Genomic DNA, 25,126 nt, shown 5'->3' on the forward strand with positions numbered 1-25,126 from the left:
AACAAGGGATGTTATCAGACACTGGTTTAGTTACTTTGCAACTTTGAGAATTCCAAAAACCATAAAAACAAACAATAGTCCTACATATTGTTCTGCAAAAGTTAAAACATTTCTTGCAGACTGGGGAGTATTCCACTCCACAGGCATACCGCACTCACCCACATGACAAGCAATCATAGAAAGGACACACTGCACATTAAAGGGAATGCTTCAAAGACAAAAAAGGGGGGAGTCTTTATATAACCCCCAGGAATGCCTGTGGAAAGCATCATATGTCCTAAATTTCTTAAATTGTGATGACACAGATCACAGCAGGTATGAACGCCAACACAAAACTCAGATACTTTCATCTCCCAAACCACCAGTCATGATAAAAGATTTAATATCAGGGCAACGATCAGGATCAGTAGATCTCATAACCTGGGGGAGGGGATATGTCTATGTATCCATGGGTACTAAACTACAATAAATTCCTTCTAGATGTGTCAGACCTTGTATTAGCCCTCCCTCACAGCAAGAGCAATCAACAGAAATGGTAAATGAAGAAACTGGACTGTAGTCCATAAGTTAGCGAGGCTGATCAGGAGGGCTTTAAACTAGGTTTGAAGGGGGAAGGGGTTGAAACCGGGCTCTCCAGTGATCAGTCTAAGGATGGAAAGTCTGAGTTAAGAATTAAATCAACAGCCCACCTGAAGTGCATGTACACTAATGCACGCAGTATGGGCAACAAACAAGAGGAGTTGGAAGCCATTGTGCAGCAGGAAAGCTATGATGTAGTCGCCATCACAGAAACGTGGTGGGATGACTCGCATGACTGGAGTGTTGCCATGGATGTCTACAAGCTCTTCAGAAAGAACAGACAGGGTAGGAGAGGTGGAGGGGTGGCTTTATATGTTAGAGAGTCTCTTGACTCTGTTGAACTTGAGATCAGCAACGATAAGGTTGAGTGCCTGTGGACCAGAATCAGGGGGAAGACCAACAAGGCCGACATCATCATAGGTGTCTGTTACAGACCGCCCTACCAGGATGACGAAGGGGATGAAATATTCTACAAGCATCTGGCGGATGTCTTGAAATCGTCAGTCCTTGTCCTTGTGGGTGACTTTAACCTGCCGGATATCTGCTGGGAGCTCAATACTGCAGAGAAGAGGCAGTCTAGGAAATTCCTGGAGTGTATAGAGGACAATTTCCTTCATCAACTGGTAAATGAACCTACCAGGGGTAAGACCCCACTAGACCTGCTGTTTACAAACAGAGAGGGGCTGACGGGAGATGTAGTGGTTGAAGGCTGCCTGGGAAATAGTGACCATGAAATAATAGAATTTTCAATACTCAGAGATTCAAGGAGAAACAACAATAAAACCTCTACGCTGGACTTCCGGAGGGCAGATTTTGACCTATTCAGAAGTCTAGTCCAGAGTATACCCTGGGAAACAACCCTTGAAAACAAGGGGGTCCAGGAGGGATGGATGTGCTTCAAGCAGGAAGTTTTGAGTGCACAGGAACAGGCCGTACCAGTGTGCCGAAAGGCAAGTCGGCGGGGAAGACAACCAGCTTGGTTAAACAGGGAGATTCTGAAGGAAATCAGGGATAAAAAGAGAATTTACCGACTGTGGAAGAAAGGGTTGGCTACTTACGAAGAATTCAGGAAGACAGCTAGATCATGCAGAAAGAAAATCAGGGATACAAAAGCGCAATTTGAAGTTAAATTAGCCACTTCTGTTAGGGATAACAAAAAGTCCTTCTATAAATACATTAATAACAAAAGGAGGGGCAAAGAAAACCTCCATTCTTTGAGGGACTTGGAGGGAAACATAGTTAATAGAGATGAGGAGAAGGCTGAGGTACTTAACACCTACTTTGCCTCAGTTTTTACCAGTAGGACAGGTGGCCCTCAAGGCAACTGGCCTCTGGAGTTGGTAGACAGAGATAGGAAACCAAATAGTCTCCTTGTATTCCAGGAGGAAATAGTTAGTGACTTACTGAGTCATCTGGATCCTCACAAGTCTATGGGACCAGACGGGATCCATCCTAGGGTAATGAGGGAGCTGGCAGAAGAGCTTGCCAAGCCGCTCTCCATCATCTTCCAACAATCCTGGTTCACTGGGGAGGTCCCATATGACTGGAAGTTGGCAAATATCACCCCAATCCATAAAAAAGGCTGCAAGGCTGACCCTGGTAACTACAGGTCTGTCAGTCTGACCTCGGTGCCTGGCAGAGTTATGGAGCAGATTATCCTGTGTGAAATCACACAGTAGCTAGAGGATGGACAAGGGATCAGACCCAGCCAACATGGGTTTAGGAAGGGCAGATCCTGTTTGACCAACCTGATCTCCTTTTACGATCAGGTGACCCACCTGGTGGATGAGGGAAGGCTGTGGATGTGGTCTATCTGGACTTCAGCAAAGTCTTTGGCACTGTCTCCCATAGCATACTCCTGGAAAAGCTGGCAGCCCATGGTTTGGACAGGGGCATTCTGTGCTGGGTCAGGAACTGGCTGGAGGGTCGGGCCCAGAGAGTGTTGGTGAACGGTGCTGCATCCAGTTGGCAGCCGGTCACCAGTGGTGTTCCCCAGGGGTCAGTGCTGGGCCCAGTCCTTTTTAACATCTTTATCGATGATTTAGATGAGGGGATTGAGTCCATCAGCAGCAAATTTGCAGATGACACCAAGTTAGGAGGGAGTGTCGACCTGCCGGAAGGCAGGAGGGCTCTGCAGAGGGATCTGGATAGACTGGAGAGATGGGCTGACTCCAATGGAATGAAGTTCAACAAGGCCAAGTGCCGGGTCCTGCACTTTGGCCACAACAACCCCCTGCAGCGCCACAGGCTGGGGACAGAGTGGCTGGAGAGCAGCCAGGCGGAAAGGGACCTGGGGGTGCTGATCGACAGGAGGCTAAACAGGAGCCAGCAGTGTGCCCAGGTGGCCAAGAAGACCAATGGCATCCTGGCCTGCATCAAGAACAGTGTGGCCAGCAGGAACAGGGAAGTGATCATTCCCCTGTACTCTGCATTGGTGAGACCACACCTTGAGTATTGTGTTCAGCTCTGGGCCCCTCAGTTCAGGAAAGATATTGAGGTGCTGGAGCGGGTCCAGAGAAGAGCAACAAGGCTGGTGAAGGGACTTGAGCACAAGTTCTATGAGGAGAGACTGAGGGAGCTGGGGTTGTTTAGTCTGGAGAAGAGAAGGCTTAGAGGCAACCTCATCACTCTCTTCAACTACCTGAAGGGAGGTTATAGCCAGGTGGGGGTTGGTCTCTTCTCCCAGGCAACCAACAATAGGACAAGGGGACATGGGCTCAAGTTCTGCCAGGGGAGGTTTAGGTTAGATGTTAGGAAGAAATTCTTTACAGAGAGGGTTATCAGGCATTGGAACGGCCTACCCAGAGAGGTGGTGGATTCACCATCCCTGGAGGTTTTTAAAAAGAGATTGGACGTGGCCCTTAGTGCCATGATATTAATTGGAGTTGGATCAGGGGTTGGACTTGATGATCTTGGAGGTCTTTTCCAACCCAATCTATTCTATGATTCTATGAATCGAAGAAACCATAACTAATGACCACTACCAAACCCAAACTCTGTGATTGGAATACAGAAGCAAAATAAAAGGTTTCAGTATGCATGTGTGAGGAGATAATGTAAAGGTGACCACCTAAGTGTGAATGAGAAAAGTTGTGTGGATGTATGTATGTGTGTGAACTCAAAAGCACTTTATGCCAGAGATGTCAAATAAAATACACTCATACAACCACACTACCTCAACCACAGCAAATACACTATCCATACCCTTACACATATCCCCTTAAAATAAAGGTGATGCTTCTCACCCAGTTACACAAACACCCTCAGATAAAAGGTCTTACATAAACCACATTTATAAATCCTAAATAATTGAAGGTTGCACAGTTAATAAAGTTATGAATGTTGTATGGTTAATAAAGTTGCACAGCTCATAAAGTTATTACCAGTTTTAATAAAGGCCTTACCATGTAAGGTCGTGGTTAATGTAGATGGTTAAAATAAGTTTGTTTGCATTAAAAAATGTTTAAGAAAAAAGTTTAAAAATTGTTCTGTAACTTGTTATAATTATAATAAAGAAAGGGAAATTGTAGCAGTTCATATTACAGGAAGAGTACTGCAAGGCATTATGGGACTCGTAGTCCTTTAGGACTCTGTTGTACATGCGCAATGAAGTCCTCAAATATCATTGGATGAAAGGTCACATGTCACATAGCAAAGCAACTTTGACTTTTTATGGGCAAAGTTTTCTTTCTGCTAAACTTGATTCTGCAGTCCCATCCAACCACCATAGTAAGATGGGTATATGAAGACCACTCTTGAGTATACGGTCTTTGTTCTTCACGTGAGGTTTAATCTATAAGCTTTGCTTTGGGTATACCCAGTTGGAGCTGCACTCTCTTCTCTCTCCTGCCAAACTTTCCCACAGAAACCTGGTCACCATTTGTGCTCTGGCAGGACTCATTCAGTGGTTGGGAACAAAAGCCTGTTTCTCCCCAAGTTAGTGTTAGCAAACACCATCTTTTCTGATTGGAGTAGTTCATACAGGCAACTTTAATAGCCTTGGTATAGATAGTATGGGTAAGATGCAGAAATTGCACATTCATGCCCTAAAGCTCTGGGTTGTTTTAAAAGGCATTCATGCAAAGCTTTCTGGTCTATCAACCACAGTTTACTATATCAAAATTATTACATTTTCCTCTGTCAGGCAGTCTTGATTTTCCTGTGGGTTTGGTGTAAACTGCAAGAGAAGTGTAGGGAACAGTACAAAGGTCTCTATGTAACCTTTGTTGACCTCACCAAGGCTTTCAATACTGTGAGTAGAAAAGGTCTATGGCAGATTTTGGAACGCTTAGGTTGTCCCCCCAAGTTCCTTAAAATGGTCATCTCACTCCACGAGGATCAGCACGGGCAAGTCAGATATGGCAATGCACTTTCTGAGCCCTTTCTTATAACTAATGGTGTGAAACAAGGTTGCGTTCTCACACCAACCCTATTCACAGTCTTTTTCAGCATGATGTTCCGAAGGGCCATGGCAGACCTCGATGATCAGGATGGTATCTACATTCGATACTGTACTGATGGAAGCCTGTTCAACCTAAGGTGACTGAAGGCCCACACCAAGACCTTGAATCATCTTGTCCGGGAGTTGCTTTATGCTGATGATGCCACCTTTGTTGCACACACAGAAGCAGCTCTGCAGCGTTTAACATCCTGCTTTGCAGATGCTGCTGAGCTCTTTGGGTTGGAAGTCAGCTTAAAGACAGTTCTCTATCAACCTGCACCTGAGGAAGTCTTCCATCATCCCCATATCACCATTGGCAAATCAGAGCTCAAATCAGTCCAGCAGTTTAATTACCTAGGTAACCTCATCTCCTCGGATGGTAAGATTGACGGAGAGATAGACAACAGGTTAGCAAAGGCATTTAGTGCTTTCAGAAAGCTTCATAAAAGAGTCTGGTGAAATAAACACTTGAAGTACCAAGATCTGTGTTTACAGAACCATTGTACTGTCTACTCTCTTATATGGATCTGAATCATGGGTCATCTACCTCCACCACCTGTGACTCCTAGAATGCTTCCATCAATGCTGTCTCCGTACAATCCTAAACATTCACTGGTCAGATTATGTGACAAATACATCTGTTCTAGAACAAGCAGCAGTCACAAGTATTGAGGCCATGTTGCTGAGAACACAGCTGCGCTGGGCAGGACACGTCTCAAGGATGAAGGACTACTGCCTCCCTAAGATCTTACTTTATGGTGAACTTGCCACTGGCTGCCCCGTGAGAGGAACCCTGAAAAGAAGATACAAGGACTCCCTGAAACAACATGTCAACCTTGGCCATACTGATCAACATAACTGGTCTACTCTGGCCACCAATCGGGAGGTCTGGAGACACACTGTCTTTAGGCTGCTGATGCTTTTGAGAAAGTACGCAGGATCACTCTTGAGGAGAAAAGACATCACAGAAAGAATCGTGCCTTGCAGAATTTACCACCTAAGGAGTCTTTCTGCTGTGCCTTCTGCAACCGGACGTGTCTATTTCGTATTGGCCTTTTTAACCACCAACGTGCTTGTAACAAACGTGGGTAGAACCCTTCCCAAATCTTCATTCGCGAAGCCTAGTCATGATGATGGTGTAAAGACAAAAGGATTTACTTGTCTCAGCAGCTTCCCTCCTGCTTGTCCTTGAGCACTCTAGGAGATGAATTGAGTGGAGTTTTGCTACCTCCCTGTTATAGGTTAGAAATTCAGGAGAATTTTTCTTTCCCCTGCCCCCCCACTGTAGGAAAGACGGAATTTGAGTGGAAAAGGGGGAAGGGAGTCAATTAGCTTTACAAAAGATCTGACCAAATTCCTTGCGAATGGTCCATCAGAGACTGGGGGGAGAGGGGAGGAGTTTTGGGGAGGAGGTAGCTGGTTCGGTTCAGAGGGGAAAGATTGAGACGACTGGGTTCTCTTTCGAGGACGGAGAAAGGGTCTGTGTTTGGGGCATTTGGAGAGAAGGCCTGGAAGCCTTTTTGTTTGGTTTCCATCCTGGTCAGTCCTGACTGCTGGCTTCAACTTGCCTGGGAGCTGTCTTTTGTCTCCAACCCAGACCTGCTGTGTGTTTCATCGGAGAGTCTCCGTGCTCGCTGGGAAAAAAGGAGGAGCTTTTTGAGGTGCCATCAACTGAGAACCACAGTGAGTCCTGTTGGGGGGTGAACTGCTTTTCCTTACCCCTTCCTTCCATTGGGGGGGAAGGGTCCCCCATCTTCTTTTTGGCTCCTCCCGGGACCCGAGACCAACCCCCCAGACCCCTCTCCCCGCGTGGTGACCGCCAGAGCTGACCACGACAGGGTACTGCAGGTCCTACACCTCCAGCGATCCAACAGCGCCCCCTGCAGGCCACAATTAGGACTGCACTAAAGGACAGAGAAGTATTCATTCAGACTTTTTTTGTTGTTGTTGTTTTTTTCTAGGATTGCTGTCTAGGTTTTTTTTCTGCTCTGTTACTTGTTTTTGTCAACATACATAGATCTTTTAATAAAGGGTTGTTATTTCTTCTGTTTTTTCCACACTTCCTTGATTAAAACCCCTTAATTTTGAATTTACAATTGCTGAGAGAGAGAAGTTTGGTCTATCTCATAACTCATCCTCTTTAGCAAACATTCCAGTCCCATCAGACTGAGACACCCCCCAGGTAGGAGACCTATTTTGAAATTATTTCAAAGGCATGTGATGTGGGGTTAGACAAAAAAAATAAACCCAGAGTGCTTATTTCCCATGTGACCAGAAAACATTGATGCTTCTGCTTTTGAGTAGGACTGTGTCCAGTGTTTTTTGCGATGTTTCCGGTTGCATGGCTTGAACTCTCCTTCAGTTCATCTCTTCAGCTTTGCTATTTCTCTGTGAAGCTCTGAAGAAGACAGGATGATGCTCTAATGATTCTGGTCAGTGAAGCAGTTTGGTAAAGACTGTTGAGGTCTCTGAAATCCACCTGGGACAATCTCTGATCTGAACCAGAGATTTGTCCACCTGATTCATCCCAACTCTAAAACGCTGTTCCTCACAGGTGGGATGTCCTATAGGTTTCCTCGCTTGCTAACTCCTCTTCCCCTGTGTAACACTCTAGTCCTAAAGCCTCAAGTTTTACTGGGAGCATTACTTTTATTTAAGACTCCAAGAGTTCACCCACTGCACTTTTGCAAAGTTTTTTAGTTCTTTAATACCTTGAGGTCGCGTAAAGAGTAAAAGCCACACACTTTTTCTCAAGAGATTTCTTTTAATTTAGTGAGAAAATAGGCATTTTAGCAAAATATTCACAGGAGTAACATACAGCTAAGGCAGAAGCATTTCACTAAAGCACCCAGCAAACACTAACCTGCAACTTAGTAAAATACAACCTATTGGTTTTAAGTTACCCACAAGAGATTAAGGAAAGAATAAATAAATAAAGAGAGATTAAGAGAAGAAACAGGAGTAAAGAGAGAGAGAAGAAGAAAGAAGGAGTAAAGAAAGAGATTAGAATAAGAGAATTGCATAGCTACCACTGAAGGATCCTATGGAAGTCCTGGGCTTCACATGGCAATGCCAGGTCCCAGGAGAAAAGGCAAGATGGAGTTCATCTGCTCCTGTATTTTTGTGTTGGCTACCATGGCCACCCCTCCCAGGCAGGACATCTGGCTCAATTGACCACTCAGTGCCCTCCAGGCCAGAGTGAGGGGTGGTGCAACCAATCAGAGGCTCCAGAGGGCATGGTGTGGGCGGGCTACCAGGTAGGCCTTTTTGATTGGCAGCTCTACCACATGGCTTCCATGCTGCCATGTGCATTCTGTGACAGGCCGGTCATGTGAATTCCGAGGCTGGAGGCCTGGCCCCTCCCCTAACACACACAAAGTTTGTTCTAACACAATAAATAATCCAGTGAGATTATTCCAGTATCTCACACCCTGCAGTACCAGAGGTCAGAGATATGGAAGGGAGGTCTCCTAGGAACAACTTCTTACTTCTTCTGACTATTTTGGGATACCCAGTGGAGCCAGCAACTCGGGTTTCCACTTTGGCTCTTTTAAGATCTACTTTTTCCCCTATGCCTGCTTGTGGGTTGAACCTCTGTCATAGGTTTACTTGTTCTAAAAAAAACCAAAGGGGAAATTCTTTTTTTTTTTTCTTCTTTCCTCTGCATTGTTGTAAAAGAAAGATGTTGAATGGGGGAGAGTGGATTTGCCTTGGGCTGATGGTCCTCTGAAGACTGTGGGGAGGGGTGATGAGGTTTTTTTTTTCCTCTCCTCAGAAATGGGAGGCACTTCACTTTTGCCCTGACTCAGGGAAGATGTGTGTTAGAGGGGTCCAAGGTTCACTTTGTTTTCAGTCTGGTCACCTGGCTGCTTCTGGCTCCGGTTTGCCTCTACTTTCCTGCGCCCTGTTCTGCCCCTAGCCCAGACCTGCTTGACTCATCTGCAGAGGAACCTTTTGGGGAGGAGGTCACCCTTTCCCTCCTCCACTCCCTTGTTAGCAGCGGCATGTGTCCATCGATGAAAGGGGGGAAATCCCAACCACAGCCAGTCACAGACAGAGTGAGTTTCGTGGGAAGAGCCCCCTTTTTTCCCCTTTTCCCCTTCCCTTTCTCAGTGGGGGGGGAAAATCTCCATTTTCGGCTTCTCCCACCACCAGAGCCCAACAGTGCCCCCTGTTGACCAACATCAAGTTACTGCAGGCTCTGCTCCTCCAGTGATCCAACAGCGTCCCCTGCTGACTGTGGTTAGAATTGCGCCAAAAGGCAGAAAGTACTGAACTGGTTTTTTTTTGAAGGGGGTTTTTGGGTACAGGATTACTGTTTGGTTGTTTTTGTGTTCTTTTGTTGTTCTACCAATACACATATATCTTTTAATAAAGGGCTGTTATTTTTCCTTTTTCCATACTTCCTCAATTGAAACCTACTAATTTCAGATTTACAATTGCTTAGAGGGAGGAGTTTGGTCTTCCTCATAACTCATCCTGCTTAGCAAAACACTTCAGTCTCATTAAACTGAGACAGTCTCTGCTTTCTTAGCCTGTGGTGGGAGGACAGAGGAAACCTGACTCCTCATGGCTGACATTGCTTAGTTCTCAGTGTTCCTTCATAGTCTACCCTCTAAGCCTGTGTCTAATTCAGGCAAGAGATTGACCTTGTTGCCTTCCCCAAGCCTCACACCTCTAAGACTCTGTCTTTCACACCAGTCATGTCAGGAAAGTTCTCCCATTTGGAAGACTCTCTGGTTGGTCATTGGTAACTGTTGTTACAAGGTCAGAATTTGGCAATTCCAAGTAAAGGCAAGGGGAGTGCATTGAGACTTGGTACTGCATTACTAAGGTGCCTTCACCACCAGACTCAGTTTCCAGGTCCTCTCATTCAAGTTGAAGGAGTCGAGGTGCTTCCTTCTCTCACATGGATCGTGGGTTATCTATATGTTCTCCAAGTCTCTGAAGTCCTTAGGGCAGCTGAAATGTTGGGTTGAGCAGCTTTGTGGTTGTGTTTTGGGGTGGAGGATGGACCCTCTGCCCTTTGAATTAACAATGTAGGGAAATAACTGGGATTAAGCGGGGATAAGATCCAGCATGGGTGAAAAGTAACTGCACGCAGGAAACAAGCTGATTAGCCTGTTCCCACCTGCATGTGTGGAGTCCATTGGAGCTGTATATCTGTATCTGAGAGGAAAATTAAAGACGTATGATGGACCTTCATCCATCCATGCACTGAGTTGTGGGTAACTGCTGCTGTTCCACGCTCTGCAGAAGTTACTGCATCATTTGCATGTTTCCAGAACTGTGCTGGGGTTGTTGCAGGGAGACACAGAGCTTGCAACACAAACCCCCTTCAGAGCCCATGAAAAAATTCCCTGGAAGTGTTCAAGACCAGGTTGGATGGGGCTCTGAGCAACCTGGTCTAGTGGAAGGTGTCCCTGCCCATGGCAGGGGGGTTGGGACTAGATGATCTTTAAGGTCCCTTCCAACCCAAACCATTTTAGGATTCTATGAAATCTGTAAAATATTATAAAGAACGTATTTTTTTCTCACACAATGACATACAAGGAAAAAGTTTTTTACAATGAAGGTGGTGAGACACTGGAACAAATTGCCCAGAGAGGTGGTGGATGCCCCATTCCTGGAAACATTCAAGACCAGGTTGGATGGGGCTCTGAGCAACCTGGTCTAATTGAAGATGTCCCTGTTCATGGCAGGGGGGTTTGAAGTAGATTAACTTTAAAGGTCCCTTCCAACTCAAACCATTCTATGACTTTATGAGGCAATTCAGCTAAACAGTAATGGAGCGGGGGAAAAAAACCAGAAAATAATTTGTGAAAATGTTTTCAAATTACAAAGTACTAAAGGTCACTACACACCCCAGAAATTTATGGAAATGATGCACACCAAAAAACCCTCTAGAAAATGGATCTGGGTCATGGTTGGTTATTTTATTATAATTACAACCAACTGTTCTTGCTATTTAAATCACATTTTATGGGGAGAACAATTAGTGGTAACCCAGAGCCATGAAAATTCAGATTTTATTTTGTTTTTTTAAAAAAAGAAAGCACACAGCAAAACTTGAAATGGAAAAGCGAATGAAACCCATATCCTGCTAAGCACTTGCACTGAAACTTTATAAACATGAAAGAAAATATTAAGTGAACTGATACTTATGGATTTTTTTGATTTTTAGCTTTTTGTAGATTTTAGAAGTAACTGTAGTTAGCTCAAACTTTAGCACAGTAGTTTACACATACCCAAACCCTTTTCCCCATTTCATATTGAACCCTCTAAATTCCTTTAGTTTGTTTTAGACTTCCATCAAGGTAGACCTTCTTTCTGTTTAAGAACATCGCACCCCAGGCCTCTACAACAAGGTACCACAACAGACAAAGCATCCTTCAAAACCCAGAACTTTGGAGGAGCTCCAAGGACTTGAGGTGCTGTGACGAAGAGGAAGATGCGGAAGAGGAAGTCTTAGAGACCCCTAACTCAATTTGCAGAGGGGCATGCCAGGGGCAGAACTGGGAGCATCTGGGGGGCGGATAGATCTGAGATTGAATGGACTAATACCTTAAATTGTGGAACCCCTGGACACGTGTCATGCGTGTCTGTACTCCCATGGTTGAAGGCCTTCTATTAAAACTGCTCTATACCTTATATCTGCTAATGATTGCTTGGTGAGTAATTTTTTGACTCCCAAACTAAGGCAACAGAGTTAATACTTGAACGAGGACTTTCTAGCATTTACTCTGGTAGGGCTTGAACCATACTATATTTCAGGCAGTCAGGAAGATAATGAGATTTTTATGTGAAATAATATTTTTCATATGCATTACTTAAAGCAATCCATTCCAGACATCAGAAGACCAGCTTCTTAGTTGTTGCAACAGTTTTATAATATGCATTTTTTTTTTGTACTAACTGTAAGGATCCAGTCTCCAGAATTTCTAGGTTTTGGGGGGTTTTTTTTGAACAGATTAATGTTACTCCAACAGACAGGGTTTTCAAGTGGAAGAGTAAACATGTGAAGGTTTCCCAGGAAATTTACTACACTGCAAGAAAAAAAAAAAAGACAAAACCTTGAAATGCACAGGCATTATCAACATAATGTTATAGATGGGAGAAGCCATCAAACTGGCTAAATGCTAGTTAGAAGTTATTTTTAAAATTCTTGTCAACTGGGGCAAAGTTATGTCTAAACTCCCTGTGTCCTTGACAAATTGTAACAACCTGCAGAGACATATATGTGGCAGAGTTCATCAAAACACCCTGGTTCTGATGGCAGGGAAAATATGAGGATATTATAGCTGGCTGGATAATTAACATAATTACATCATAGTGAATGCAAAGGAGATCATCTTAAGGCATATCGTATTGTGGGAGCTCGACTTTAAATGGTAATGCATGTTGAATGACAGACTAATAGATTACTCCAGGGAACGGAGCAATAAAATCTTGTTATGAATTAGTTTATCAAGAATGCAGAGATAGGAAGGAACAACAATGGCAATTAGTTGGTTGAATTATTACTTTTTAAACCTTACTTTCTGCTGATAGTCTTTTGTCAATGCCTGAGCATCCTATTTACTTTAGCGGCAGAGGAAATATAGGAGCTGGCAGAGGACTTTCAGGCCACGAGCATTTTGTATACCTGGAAAGCAGGAACCAGTTTTTGTGACTGCTTCTCTCTTTCTCTCTCCTGTTGCCTTTGTCACACTCTGCTTCTGGTTCAGCAGAGGTGCTGCTGGTGCTTCAAGAAGTGGTTCTGGTTCCTGCTTTGCTTTCATAGAATCACAGAATCATAGAATGGTTTGGGTTGAAAGAGACCTTAAAGATCATCTAGTTCCAACCCTCCCGCCATGGGCTTCTCTGGGTAACCCGTTCCAGCTCCTCTTTTTACCAAGATGGGAAGAGAAGTGCTTGATGACTCATAGATGATCAAAATCTACTGGAAAAAATTAGGATGCTTTCTTCAATATACTGATTTGCTGCTTTGTGCTTTTTCTGTCTAACTTGATAATATCTCCTCTGGTTTTTCAGTTGGCACAATTGTGCCTGCACTGTTGTCAGTCCAGGTTCTCCCCTCCCATGGTCTTTTGAACCCACTCACCAGTTTAGGTCATGTTTAACAGAGGATGCTTAGTCTTGTCAGATCTTCTAGGGCCACCTGAAGGAAGATCCACACCACTACCCTGCTGCAACATGAGCTTGATATTTCTTTTCTGTTTGGTCTACCACTGGTGAACCAGTATCTACTGGTCAGCCAGGGAACAAGGATGCAGTCTGGCAAGAGGAGATGCTATCAGTGGGAAAACTCTCCTTTGGTGACTTCCTCAGCAATGGAAGGTGTTGAAATGCAATGGAAGATCTGGGAACAAAGCACCAGAGGTGGACACTTGGAGGTGTAATAACACATTGACCCGTGTTATAGGTGACACTTCACATCATACTGTGCCAGCACCAAACATCTTGACAACATCCTGGGTCTCAGCAGGATCATGTTGGTTGACTTCTCCATCAAACTACCAAAAGTTTTCTGCATGTCCAAATTTTGGAATTGAGATAATACTCTGGGCATTTGGTGGTGGTACTGCTGTGGCATGAAAAATAGTGATTTACATCTTTTAAATTAGCTACTACTTTCCACAGGAAGTGCAAAACAATGTGGAAAACCTTTACAAATGCTGCAGTTTGAAGTAATTCTTGGAATTCTACTCTGCTCCGGTGAGACCCCATCTGGAGTACAGCATCCAGCCCTGGGGTCGTCAGCACAGGAAGTGCAAGAACCTGTTGGAGTGGGTCCATAGGAGGTCACAAAGATGATCAGAGGGCTGGAGCACCTCTTCTATGAAGACAGGCTGAGAGAGTTGGGGTTGTTCAGCATGGAGAAGAGAAGGTTCCAGGGAGACCTTACTGTGACATTTCAGTACTTAAAGGGGGCTTAGAAGAAACATGGGGGCAAACTTTTTACATGGACACATAGTGATAGGACAAGGGGTGGTGGATTTAAACTGAAGGAGGATTGATTTAGATTAGATATAAGGAAGAAATTTTTTACACTGAGGGTGGTGAGACACTGACACAGTGATGCCAAAATTGGCAGAAATGTGACTGCTCAGAGACAGTTTTGAGTCTTTAAGCAGCAAAGGTATTTATTTTGAGCAACGTTGGGGAACTAAGCAACTCTTGCTGCACAAGTTAGCTCTGAAGTTCTCAGTGAAAAACCAGGTAATTTATACAGTTTTCATGAGTGATTACAACATCTAGGCATGCATATTAATTTAATTTCACAATCTAATTATCATATTCATAATAGACAGAGTTTAGGCAGAGTTTGAGGCAGAGTTGTCCTTTTGGGGAGTCCTCTGGTGGTCATTCCGGTCCTTCAGCCTCAAGAGCCTTTTACTCCTCTTGTCATGAATTTTTCAACTTTTCCTGACTAGGTACTGGGAGCTTGTGAAAACCCCCCTGATTCAGCTCATTTATCTCCCTGGATGTCCATTCTATCTAATTCATGGCTACTAAGTTGTCCTTTCTGTTATCTTTTCATTAGTACAGAACATATGTAGGCAGAACTCTCAGAACAGGGTACCACTTGTCCCTTAACATTAATGTATTCCTCAGAGCGAGGGTCTGTAATATCCCCTCAGAACAGAATTCTAGCATCTCAGAACTCTTACTCGGTTTCAACAGGTTACCCAGAGAGGTGGTGGATGCTCCATCCTTGGAAACATTCAAAGTCAGGTTGGATGGGGTTTTGAGCAACCTGATCTAGTGAAATGTGTCCCTGCTGACTGCAGGGGGCTTGGACTACATGACCTTTAAAGGTCCCTTACAACCCAAACTATTTTGTGATTTTATTCTATGACTCTAAGTCATGTAGCATGTTGTGAAGATGATGCATTTGTGGTATTACATGGAGCGGTCCATGTCTGGGGCAGCTTTTGGCTGCTGACTGGGAAATTAAGATGTGCATTGCTTTTCTCTGCCAACAACTTCACTTCCAGTGCATTCAACACCAGAAGATCTCCAAAACGCTGTGATGTCCTGCTCAACACAAACTGTGTTGTCTTTGGCATCTGTGCTAGAGACTGCTGGTTCCTGAATGAAGGTGTGCAGGAAATCTCCTGACCCTGGGGTCATGCCAAGGTGGGTGCTAGTGCTAAATCCTGCCACTGCTTAAAATCTTGGGGTGGGATTTGCAAAGGAGATGCTGGCTAATAGAAGCAATGAATAATGCCAGTCTCCCAGGTAGGATCCAGAGCACTGACTTGGTGACAAGATCAAAATCCAACAATGCTGCCTGTTGGGTCTGGTCAACTCTCTGCAGTGTTCAAACTCAGCTTGTTCCTGGGAAGGGGGAAAATATCAGGGATCTTTCCATGTCTTCAGGTTCCCATGGTTTTGCCTGTGTGACCAAAGGCCAGGGGGTCAACTGCCCGTGGCCAAGATGGTTAAACCTAGGGAAAACACACTGGGAATTTGCAACTTTAAACTGAATAAAATCAAACATCCACCTGATGGAAGCAGAGAACAGGGAACGGGGAGAACCTGAGCTAGGTGAGAGGTGGCTAACCTGGCTGACTGTCCTGAGACAAACACGTACCAGGGATTTCTGATATGTGGAGTGTGGTTTGGTGATGTGACCTTCCCATGGTGAGAGACAAGGGCCCCTGTTCTGGAGAGAGCTCACCAACAGTATCTCTACGCCCTTCTGGAGAGGAAAAGGCTACAAAGGGTTTGAGTATTACTTTTGGGGATGCCTGTAACGGGGGGAATGTCAGGGTGTATCATAGGAAAGAGATATTCAGTAACACAATAATCTGGTTACTTCAGGGGAAACCATTCCTACCAACTCAACTCAACTTACCAAAAAACTTCAGTGGTTACCAAACCCAAAATCTTCACTTGTTTGCAGCTGGAGAAAACCTTTCTGCTGCTACCAACAGTCTTTGTTATCCCCTTTTCTCCCTCCCTCCAGGGGCTACCCACTCTGAGAAGGTAGGAAGGAGTATACAATACCTTGGTTGTTCAGGGCTATTACACTTTCTGTAGCAACCAGAAAAGAAACCCAAACATTATAACAAAACAAAACTTTAGGACACAAAATAATTATGGTGTTATGTTATAGACTGTTTTTTGCTAACACAAAAAGGGGACACGTTTAATCTTTTCACTTTACAGTCTCTATTCTGTTGCAGCTATCTTCTGTTTCTGGAGTTGACTTTATTACTAGGAGTTACTGTTTGTAGATCTCATGAGTGTGGGCAAATACAGGAATCAGAAACAGTCCTGTTGGCACTTCCTCTCCTCTTCAGACACCTGTATTAGAGGAGAGAAAAGAAAACTTGGTCCTACTTGGACCAGTCTGAAAAAGAAGGAACAATCTACCTGGTGTTAATTTTGTGTTCTCTGCCATTGGCATCGGTGGCTACCCATGCATACTTTTTCAGGGGAGTCTTTAAGAGCAGCCTCCAATACCTAGGGCGATTCCTTCTCTGGATCCCAGGGGCGAGAGATAGGGTCTTACATTCACTACCTTAGATGGTGGTAATGCAGAAACTGTTTGCAAAAACCTTGCAGAGAAAGCTGGGGAACCAAATTTCCATTCATTCCCCTTAGAATACCACCAGGTTTTTCCTTTAAGGAGGTCCAATCCCATAATATTCCTGGGGAAAGGACTCAATATCATTATGGTCTTAGTGGGGTAATCATCATCCAGCAACCAACATTTCACTCAAGTCATTTGCTGTGGTTTAGAGTGTCCAAACACATCAACAACATAAATCCATTTTTTATCGGGGACTACCCCACATCTTTTTGCAGTTTCTTCATTCAAGACAGAAATTTGGGCCCCTGTATTGACTAAGAAGGTGACTGGGGACTGTTAAGGACCAAGGGGAAAGGTTGCTACCATATGTCCTTCTTTGTTTTCAGTGAGTCTTCTGATATATTTCCATCAACCACCCCCAGCTTATTTACTGGGGATGGCATGGGGAGTTTTCAGACTTCTCAGCTAATGAGGTCTTGGGTACTTCTGTGAGAAATAAAGAATCGGTTTTATTACAAGCAAATATAAGACATATCGTGGAGTTTTAAGACACCGGATTCAACCTGGAACCGGTGTCAGGGAAACATGCGGACAGGAATAAGGAACTGTAAAATGAATATTACTAAAGAAACCCCTTATGCCACATGGTTGATCCTGAGAGACTCCATACTACTGGACACTCCACATCCTAACATGACACAGTCAATCAAGGAGAGGGAAACGCCTCTTCTATGACGTAAACAGGGTTGAACCTTAAGAATGTTTAAAAAGTGGGACTTTTGAATTGGAAGGGGTGTTCCTGGGAATTGAGTATGCCTAAGACACCCAACACGTGTTGTAATTTTTCCTTTTCGTTTTATTCCTTTTGTTTTGCAAGTTTTTGCCGTTTTTCTAAATTTAATAAAATGAGATTTTTTCTCACAACTGGGGGCTCGTCTGGGATAACTGCCCGCCGACCACAGCTGGAGGTGCCAAGACCCCCTGGAAAGTGTACTCCGCCCTGATTTTGGCGGTCCAGGAGGCTTTGTACCCTCACCAGAGTCTGGGATGAACGACTGCAGAACAAAAGGAAGCGAAAGGAATCCCGGCTGGTATACAAAGTAAATCTCTGAAGCCCTTAAAACTCTGTGCACAGAACCCGGTAAGGAACTTATGTATGTATGGTCAGTCTTCACGAACAAAGATTTGGGAAAGGTCTTTACCCTTTGAGCCTGCGCAGTGGATTTTTTAGGTGAGACACAGTGTGTGCTGAACTGAGCCCACCCTTTAATCCTAAGGTTCATCTGCTGGGATCAAGTAAACTTGGACAGTGGCAGTGAGGTCCTCAGGACGTAGGTTTGTTTAGAGTGACCTTCTCTTAGATGGATGACCTTACAGGGCTGATGAGCTCCATCTGCCCGGGGGAGTTTCCCTGACCAGGAATCGAACCCGGGCCGCAGCAGTGAGAGCGCTGCATGGTAAGTATGGTAAGGAACTACCAATCTTTAAATTCTACTGGGCGGGTTGGGTGAAATGTGTGTGGGTGTATATGTGTGTGAATGTAAATGAAAGTGTTGGTGAGTCGTGGCGGGGCCGGCCCGAGACCGGGAGCAAGTGACACTGAGCCACGCCGCAGGGGCCAGGGGCTGAACCGAGTCGACCCCGTGGCTAGAGTGAGCTGGTCGGGGGCTGAGTAGTGCAGCGTCCGCGGTTGGTACCGTGCAGCGGGAGCTTTGCAGGAGTTCCTACAACTTAACTGATCAGGAGCCGGTGCCGAAGGGTCAGCGGCGAGAACCGAGCCGTACCGTGCCTGCGGACTGTCTACATGGACCCGTGGAGGCTGGGATCGAGCGGCATTGGTTGCGTGCAGTAGAACCAGGCAACTGCTGCGAGCGCAGCAGGGCGGAAACCGGCAGAGTGGTTGGGGCTAGGTCGCCAGGAGGGTCGCGGGGGTAGCCCGCGGGCAAGTGGCGGTGGGTGGTGAAGTGCCCCGGGCAGTGGCGGAGCAGGGCGAAGGGGCAACTGTAAGAACCGTGAAGCAGTGCCAAGACTGCATAGTACCGGGAACAGAGTGGTGCCGAAATTTGCAATGACCGCGCAGAGCAGAAAGAGAGTCTGTTTGGGAGCATGGACGGGGCCAGGTGGGCCCCTTAGCAGGAGGCGGGAGGACATAGCCCTGCCGGAGAGGCGGGGGGAGTTCCTGACCGGAGAGGTGGTGGAACCGCCGCCTCGCCGACCCTGCAGGTGCTGGGGGTGGCGGCGGTGGTAGTGACCGTTTCTGCCAAAACGGCGCGGGCTGCGAACAGGGCAGCTCTGGCAGACCACAGCAGCTCTGCTGACTGCAGCCCACGGGGAGTCGACCCAACTGGCTGCGGAGCCAATGGGTGCCTTGGGGGAGTGGGAGCAGTGCAGAGGGGCGGTACCACAAGTGGCAGAGATAGAAAAAGCAGAAACGAGCTGTTCCCAAGGCAAGGGGCCGGCGGCATGGCCCGACAGAGAGTCGGTCCTACTGACTGCAGTGCGAGTGGGTGCCTCGGGGGGGGCGGTACCAGGAGGCGGTGTTGGAATTCTAGTTTAACTCTAGGGGCAGAAAACCCAACAGAAAAAACCTTGAAAAAATGTTCATGACTGGGTTTCGTGAACGAAGATTTAGGAAGGTTCTGTTCACATTTGTTACAACCATGCTGGTAGCTAATGAGACCAATAAGAGATAGACATATCCGATTGCAGAGGGCACAGCAGAAAGAATCCTTGGATGGTATATTCTAGACGGACAAGATGGTTTAAGGTCTTGGTGTGGACCTTCGGTCACCTTGAGTTGAGTGGGCTTCCATCAGTATGGTATCGGATGTAGATGCTGTCCTGATCATCGAGGTCTGCCGTGACCCTTTGGAGTATCATGCTGAAAAGACTGTGAATAGAGTAGGAGTGAGAATGCAACCTTGTTTCACACCATTCTTAATTAAAAGGGACTCAGAAAGTGTGTTGCCATAATTGACTTGGCCATGCTGATCCTCATGGAGTGAGATTATCATTTTAAGGAACTTGGGGGGACAACCTAAGCGTTCCAAAATCTACCATAGACCTTTTCTACTCACAGTATCGAAAGCCTTGGTGAGGTCAACAAAGGTTACATAGAGACCTTTGTTCTGTTCCCTACACTTCTCTTGCAGTTGTCTGAGAACAAATACCATGTCTGTGGTACTCCTGTTGACTCTGAAACCACATTGACTTTCAAGTAAAATATCTTCTGCTATAGTGGGTGTTGGTCTGTTCAGGAGTATTCTTGCCAGGATTTTACCAGCAATGGAGAGCAGAGTAATACCACGGTAGTTTGAACAATCTGATTTGATTCCTTTCTTCTTATACAAAGTGATGATGACCGCATCACAAGGGTCTAATAGTAGTTTACCTAGTTCCCAACAGCACACCACAAATTCGTGAAATTTGGTATGGAGTGCAAGACCCCCATGTTTCCAGACTTCGGGTGGAATTCCATTGACCCCAGCTGCCTTGCCGATTTTCACCTGCTGTGTGGCCTTGGGGGTTTCTCCTGAAGTGGGGGCAGTATCCAATTCATACTTTACTGGTTAGACTGAATTGCTGAGTCTTAGACTACACGGTTGGTACTGAAAGGAGTCTGAAAGTGCTCAAACCATCGATTCAAAATGGAGGTTTTATCTGTTGGAAAAGTTTGGTCATCAGCGCTGAGTAGAGAGCTTTGTGCCTGGTGTGTAGACCCGTATGCTGTTTTCAGAGTCTCATGGAAACCTTTCTGGTCACCCGTGTCTGCGCATAATTGAGGTTTTTTTCAGCTGAGTCGGTCCACCACTTGTTCTGGATGTCGCGGAGTTTCTGTTGGAGCTTGCTGCATGCAAGGCCAGGGGTTGCTTTTCTTGTGTGACAGGATGGCAGTGCAGTGTGTGCTTGGTGAGTAGTTCTATTGACCAAACCTGAACTGTGTCTCAGGCCTTGGGGGCGGGGTCTTCCCGCAGAGGTGTCTCACGACTGGCCTCTTGGCGGGGTCTTCCCGCAGAGGTGTCCCACAGTCGACCGCTTTGTGGGGTCTTCCCGCAGAGGTTTCACGACTGGCCTCTCGGCGGGGTGTTATGGTTTGAGAACCCCAAAATCCAACTCCCTAGTCCAAACCCCCTCCTACATCTCAACCTGGTGTGATATGGGTTTTCCAGACAACCACACGAGACTCAAAACGGGGGAAAGGGAATATGTATTACAATGACTGTACAAGTAAATACTACAATACATTATATACAGTCTTAGCTATCTCTACCATGACATATAGGTATTTACAATGGATCAAATCTCTTCTCCCCTCCAAATAAAAGTCCAGGAGGGAAGAAGGAAAGATCCTTCTTCAGAGCAGCAGTGTCTCTAAGGCAGCAGACATCTATTTTTTTCTCATGCATGCAGTAACCGTGGTTGGATCTCTGCCAGTGCCCACGAGGGGGTATCCAAGCCCCCTCAACCACTCGTCTTTCAAGCGAGGGTCTTCTCTTCCATGGACTGCATAGCAGGGACAAAACTCACGTCACCACGTCATATCATGGGGCGTAAGACACCCATGAAGGTCCCTTCCTCAGGGGATTCACCCCTGAGTCAGAACATCTCGGGCAGCTTTCAGTTAAAAGCCTTTGCCTCAAGAGTTCTACCAGAGCTCCTGTGCTCTGTCTCAGGTTGCCACCTTGGTGTCCTAGTTAGAACAGCTGGGACCGATTCATCATTGGATGGGTGTAGCCCAAAACTGTGTATTCTATAGCCCTCCATGCCATTTCCCAGAAACTGCTGTCAGTAGAGGCCTGCGAGGTGCCCCCCCCCCCCCATGCTCCTGTCCTCATGCCCTTTTGTGGAATTCCCTGACTGAGCACCCTCACCTCCTTTTATGGAATTCCCCACTCTGAGGGAAGGACTGAACATCCTTTTATGGAATTCCCCACTCTGGGGGAGGGGCTAAGCATTGCTGCCTGAGCTGGAGAATATATAAACCTTGAGTTTCAGAACCTTGCACTCTCTCCACTCGTGGGATCCAGAGGAGGACTGCAGCTAATCGCTCTCAGTTCATCGCCCTCAACCAGACTGCAGCTCATCGCTCTCAACCAGACTGCAACTCACCACCACCCTCGGTTGGATTACAATCACCACTTTTAGCTGGACTGCAGCAACTCTCCCACCAGCAGGTTTTTCCCCTCTCCCTTTGCTTTGGACTCAGGGGGGGCCCAGGGAGCACTGTTTTGTTTGTGCCCTGGGGTGCCGGGTTGTACATTTGGGTTTTGTGGGTTGATACCAATTGCTTGTCTGTGTAGTTGTGCTTATTGTATTATTTTATTAAATTGTTATTCTGACTTACAATCTCTTTTTTGAGTTGAGTTCATTTCCCCTGCTGGTTAACTTTTAAACCAGCACATTTTTGGCGCCCAACGTGGGACAGAGAGAGAGAAGTCAGAATCACAATTTCATTTTAAGCATTTGTCTGTTTGAATACAGAAACTCCCTGATCACCATGTTGTTTCATGCATTCACATGGATGTTGTATCTGAGCATGTTCATATTTCCACAGATGGGGAATTATTTGCCTGTTTTGATGCTCTCTTTAAAACCAGGGAGAGGGATCCAAATTGCTTTATTAGTATACTATATTTATGTTATCATAATATCAGAAGCAATGAGTTTCATTGTAAATGTGTATTCTGTCCTGTTTACCTGTCCTGGTTTGGGTTGTTACCTCTGGAGTCTCATTAAAAATCGCACCCAGCCCTTTGGGGAAACAGGGGGGAATGGTTGTTTCCAACCTCTCACCTCCTTCTTCCCCTTCAGACCTGCTACAACAGTTTTTGAAAATATTGAGTTCCCTTTTGATGTAAAGGATAGCATAATGCTATTGTTAGTGTTGCTATGTCTGCTCTGTACTGTGTACACCATGTTTAGGGTCAGAACAGGGCCTTCTAGGGAGATTGTTTGGACGTCTGCCCTGGGAGTGGATAATGCTGAGTGGTACGGGAAGTGGGAGGACATCGACCAGTATTTGGAGAAGTTTTCTCCTCCAATGATCTGGAAATTCACCCCTGAACAACTGCAGGATCCAGTTAGCATGATAAGACTAGTGAAGGGGAAATGCTCTGGCAGCTCCAGAGATGGTCAGCTCACAGCAACCTGCTGGGCCCTGGCCACTGCCTACCGGACACTACTTGACATGGTACAGCACTGTCAGGGGGAGGAGAGAAGGAGCAAATCCACAGGCACCACGTCCACCCAAACCACAGCTGAGTCAGAGGGAGAAAGAAATAAACCAACCGGCACCGTGTCCACACAAACCATCGAGGAGTCAGAAGAACAACCGAAACCAATAGCAGTCGCCCCTGTCCAGAAAAGGAAATCAAAGACTAAATCAGTCCGTATAGCAAATGATGATGAAGACGCAGGACCTTCACATCCACCGGAGGAGACAGAGCCAGAAATAATCACTCGGTCCCTATCCCTGGGTGAGCTACGTGAGCTCCGGAGAGAGTTCACACGACAGGCAAACGAGTCCATTCTGACCTGGCTGCTCCGAATCTGGGATGTCGCAGCTAACGATACAATTCTAGATGGGAGTGAAACCAGACAACTGGGATCCCTGTCTCGAGACGTAGTCATTGATCAAGGGATTGGAAGGAGGCAGGAAACTCTCAGCCTCTGGCGGCGATTGTTGTCCAGCGTGAGGGAGAGATACCTTTGTAAGGAGGACCTCCACTTACAGCAAGGACAGTGGAACACGATGGAAGAAGGTATCCGGTGCTTAAGAGAATTAACTGTACTGGAGATAATCTTTTCAGAGGATGAAAGATTCCCTAAAAGTCCAGATGGTGTACAGTGCGCATCCCAGATGTGGTTGAAGTTTGCACGACTCAGGCCAGAAATGTATTCCCGCTACCTAGCAACGCTGCAATGGAGGGAGGGAGAGGACAAGGTGGGTGCGTTGGTCAGTAAACTCAGGATTTATGAAGACACTGTCACCGCCCCATTACGAGTCCACGTCTCATCTGTGGAAACCAAACTGGCTGAACATGTCCGAAGCCTGGAAGAGAAGATTGAAGAGGGACACCAGAAACTAAGAGAAGAAATTAAGGAAGGGATCTTCCATATCGCACCAGGACAAACAAGAGTCTCTGCTATTAGGAGCCAGTGTCCCCCAGCTAAGGAGAGAGAGCACACTCCACGTGGCAATCTATGGTTTTACCTCCGTGAGCATGGAGAAGATATGAGGAAGTGGGATGGGAAACCCACCTCTTCCTTAGCAGCCCGGGTACGTGAACTGAAAAGAGGGACAAGTACCACAAGGAACTCTTCAAGGGTAAATGCTGCTCCAGTCTCTCGTGGGCAAGACTCCAGACAGTACAGGAATGATGATACGTCTGATCCTCTTGAAGGGACCTCCAGGTCATATTTACAAGAAGAGCACAATGAGTACCATGACCAGGACTAGGGGTGCCCTGCCTCTAGCCAGGTAGAGGAGAGGGACAATCGAGTCTATTGGACAGTGTGGATTCAGTGGTCTGGCACATCAGAGCCACAAAGATATAAGGCCTTAGTGGACACCGACGCACAATGTACTTTAATACCGTCAAGATATGTAGGGGCAGAATCCATCTCCATTTCTGGGGTAACAGGGGGATCCCAACAGCTGACTGTTTTGGAAGCTGAAGTGAGCCTGACTGGGAAGGAATGGCACAGATACCCCATCGTGACTGGCCCAGAGGCCCCGTGCATCCTTGGCATAGATTACCTGAGGAGTGGGTATTTCAAAGACCCAAAAGGACTTTGTTGGGCTTTTGACATAGCTACTGTGGAGACAGAGGAAATTAGACAGTTGAACACCTTGCCTGGTCTCTCAGAAGACCCCTCTGCTGTGGGACTGCTGAAGGTTGAAGAACAATTGGTACCGATAGCCACAGCAACAGTGCACCATCGGCAATACCGCACCGACCGAGACTCTGTGACCCCTATACATAAGATGATCCGTCACCTGGAGACCCAGGGGGTGGTCAGCAAGACTCGCTCACCCTTTAATAGCCCTATATGGCCAGTGCGTAAGTCCAGCGGAGAGTGGAGGTTGACGGTGGATTACCGTGGACTCAATGAAGTCACACCACCCCTGAGTGTTGCTGTACCGGACATGCTGGAACTCCAGTACGAGCTGGAGTCCAAGGTAGCCAAGTGGTACGCCACCATTGACATTGCCAATGCCTTTTTCTCCATTCCTTTGGCAGCGGAGTGCAGGTCACAATTTGCTTTCACTTGGAGAGGTGTGCAGTACACCTGGAATCGACTGCCTCAGGGGTGGAAACACAGTCCCAGCATTTGCCATGGACTGATCCAGACTGCACTGGAAAAGGGCGAGACTCCAGAACATCTACAGTACATTGACGACATCATTGTATTGGGGACCACAGCGGGGGAAGTCTTCGAGAAAGGAGAGAAGATAATCCAGGTTCTCTTAAGAGCTGGTTTTGCCATTAAACGGAGTAAGGTCAAGGGACCTGCTCAGGAAATTCAGTTCCTAGGAGTGAAGTGGCAAGATGGACGCC

This window comes from Corapipo altera, unplaced genomic scaffold (genome assembly GCF_003945725.1).
Source record: "Corapipo altera isolate COAL_440 unplaced genomic scaffold, ASM394572v1 60818, whole genome shotgun sequence".
NCBI classification, from domain to species: Eukaryota; Metazoa; Chordata; class Aves; order Passeriformes; family Pipridae; genus Corapipo; species Corapipo altera.